This window comes from Aplysia californica, unplaced genomic scaffold, assembly GCF_000002075.1.
Source record: "Aplysia californica isolate F4 #8 unplaced genomic scaffold, AplCal3.0 scaffold00007, whole genome shotgun sequence".
NCBI classification, from domain to species: domain Eukaryota; kingdom Metazoa; phylum Mollusca; class Gastropoda; order Aplysiida; family Aplysiidae; genus Aplysia; species Aplysia californica.
This window is the reverse complement of record NW_004797277.1, coordinates 176,917-179,827: the sequence shown is the minus strand read 5'-3', so window position 1 is coordinate 179,827 and position 2,911 is coordinate 176,917.

Here is a 2,911-nt window from a genome sequence, read left to right as displayed (position 1 = left end):
TAGCTTATTGTAGAGTAGGCCTAATTGAAGAGTGGTCAATTTTAATTTTGAGTCTTTGAAACGGGCCTCGTCGTAAAGAGTTCCAGATTCATGTTGGTTCTCTTTGACTGATTAGAGCTTTTCTTTTGTCGGGTTTTGGGTGATCAGAGCACTCTGAAACTGCAAGAGGTTCCATTATTATGTCAGAACTGTTGAAATGTTGGCCAACTGTTGTGCATAATTGGTCACTTTTTTAAGCACAATTGGCTATCCCGAAAAATGCTGTTTTGAGAAAATCGAAGGTAAAGTTTTTGCCCCTTGTTCGATTTCTTTAAAAGACGAGGGGGTTTTTTCTATAAACAAATACACACCAATGTAACCAAACTTCTGATATAGGTATGGCAATGCCCATTCTGGGTGTAGGTCAAGATTTCTGGAAATCCCCGAAATCTGGGTTAACAAGTCCTTCGGCCTTCAATGTCGCAGGTAAATAAATATAGGCCCCTGTGCCGGAAAAAAATCATATGAAATATGAACCAAGGTGGCTCAGGGATGACCCCACTCTACTTCTCATAACTTTTTTATTTATGATTATTTCCTCAGGAATTTCTGCGTGAAGCCTACATTCTACATTGAACCACGTTTCTATTGATATATTTTAGGGAGATTTTATTAACAGATAGATGGAGAAAAGTTGGAGCTATAGTAGCATGATGCCAAAACAACACCATCAAACTACATAAAACAACACACATTCAAGTAATGATAAAGTGAGACAGAAAAAAAAGTGAAATATATGTTGTATGAGTGTTTGCAGGTAAAGAAAAAGTGACAAGAGGCTCTTCCTATCTTATACAAGGCTCGTACAACGTAAGCCCAGCAGTGTTTACTCACAATAAATCATTTTTGTGCAGTAGATGTGTTAGATCTAGATTAGATACAGTCTTCTCTTGGAGCTTAAATCTGAATCTGATGCTTTCAAATGGGTGGCAAATGGTGGTGTACATAAAGGGAAGGTACCTCAATAATAATTACAAGATTTAGCAATAATTAACTTCCCTTATATTTAGGTACCACAAACAGGGTCGTCGAGAGCCAGGTCGGGCCCTGGGGCAGCAACCACCTTCGGGCCCCTCCTCCATTCTTGAAATGATCCTTTCTTGAATCTCCTTATCAAAAAAGGCCTTCTCATGTATAATATTGACAGTGTTGACAGTGCTTTTAGTGAATATTTTTTACTTTTTCGGTCCCCTACCGTACTATAAAATGTGATGGAAGATTCACACTAAATCACTTGTCGGACGTGGGATTGTCGTTTAGATCGTCATTTTGTTCCTTTGGAAAGTCTCGCGCTTTGACTCCGTCGGTCCATCTTTCTCTTGACCTTCCTTTTGCCTTTAAGCCGTCGAAGTTGCATGTTTTAGGCTTCTGTCTATTATGGTGCCGAATTCATATAAAAATGTGTAGCCTAATAGTAATTCTCCTTGCTGAAGATTACGGTCTGGATGTGATATCTGTGGGTACCGCTCATTGACCCCCCACCCAAAAAAAAACCCCACAAAAAAACCCAACAATAACACAACAACAAACAAACAAACAAACTAAAAGAAAACACCAAAAAAACACCCAAAAAAAAACTAGGCCCATGCATGGAAGGTCCTAGAAATACATGCACTTCGTTTGTCTCTCATCGTTATAAGGTAGAAGCTTGTCTTTTGATATTGCTACCTTACTTAAAGCATCTTACAACGTAAATGCTATTAGAACCGCTTTGCTATAATAACAAAAATTATGATCAAATTATTATACTTCACTCCCCGAGAACTTGCAGATGAATGGCGAGACAAGCAAAATAGAAGCATTAGAGAGCACTCAAGTACTCTTTTTTACAAAAGGTTGTTGTTTTAAACTTTATTTTTTTTTTTCAAGAATAGGCTCATAATTTGAAATTCTAGCTAATGGTTGTTTATTCCTGATCCTGTTTCTTCAATTCGCAGGCGTTTAAGTAGCAAAGACGTACAGTTTTTTAAAAATCATCTAGCCTATCTATTATGAGTTGTGGTTACCAGGCGCGGTTCGTCCATAGAGCACGGTCGAGCAGTGCCGCCCAGAATTTAAAAAAAAAAAAAAATGTTCTATTACGAAAAGCATCCACAAACTTAAAATTTAAAAAATCAGAAACAAACGCAAGCCAAATACTATTTCAAAACAAGGTCGTCACTGGCACCTTAACAGTCACTTCTGTGTTTAAAGGGCCGTAAAACATCTACTATGCCATGCCAAAGTCCATGCGCTTTAACTAAACATAATAGGATATTCAACAATGGTAACCTGACCTATAAATCGCTCTTTGGGATAATCGAAATGATGACGACACTCGTAGAGAGTTTGGCAGTACATTAATATTAATAAGACGGCACATCTCAAATGTGCACCCACGAAACATAGCCACGGTCTCTGGCCCAATTTACGGTCTCTGCTCTGGCCATAGAGTTATCTCCTTTTATACTAGAGTCCGTACGAGGTCACGTGACCCGGAAACATTTGAGTTTGTTGGCGGCCATGTTTCAGTGGGCGAGAACGTTTGTTTACATGTGAGTGGGCGTGTCTCTGCTCTTACGTGTTTTGTTTGATTCTAACGTTATGTTTTAATCAAAAGTGATTCTCTTAAAAATGCAAGCAAGTGAAACCTCTAGATCTAGTCCCTTTCTGGATTAACGTCTTATTCGGTCCAATCGTGTATACGTTATAAATCTATACACAGCCGCTTGGAGCTGTGAGTAGAAAGCACAGTTGAGTATGAATTATCACATGTACGCAGATGATGAACAGTTGTATATGTTCCACCACCAGATGCTAAAACCTTGCCTGCCACCATGGGTATGTGCATTGATGATGGCAAGAACTCGATGATTGATAATAAGCTCCAGCT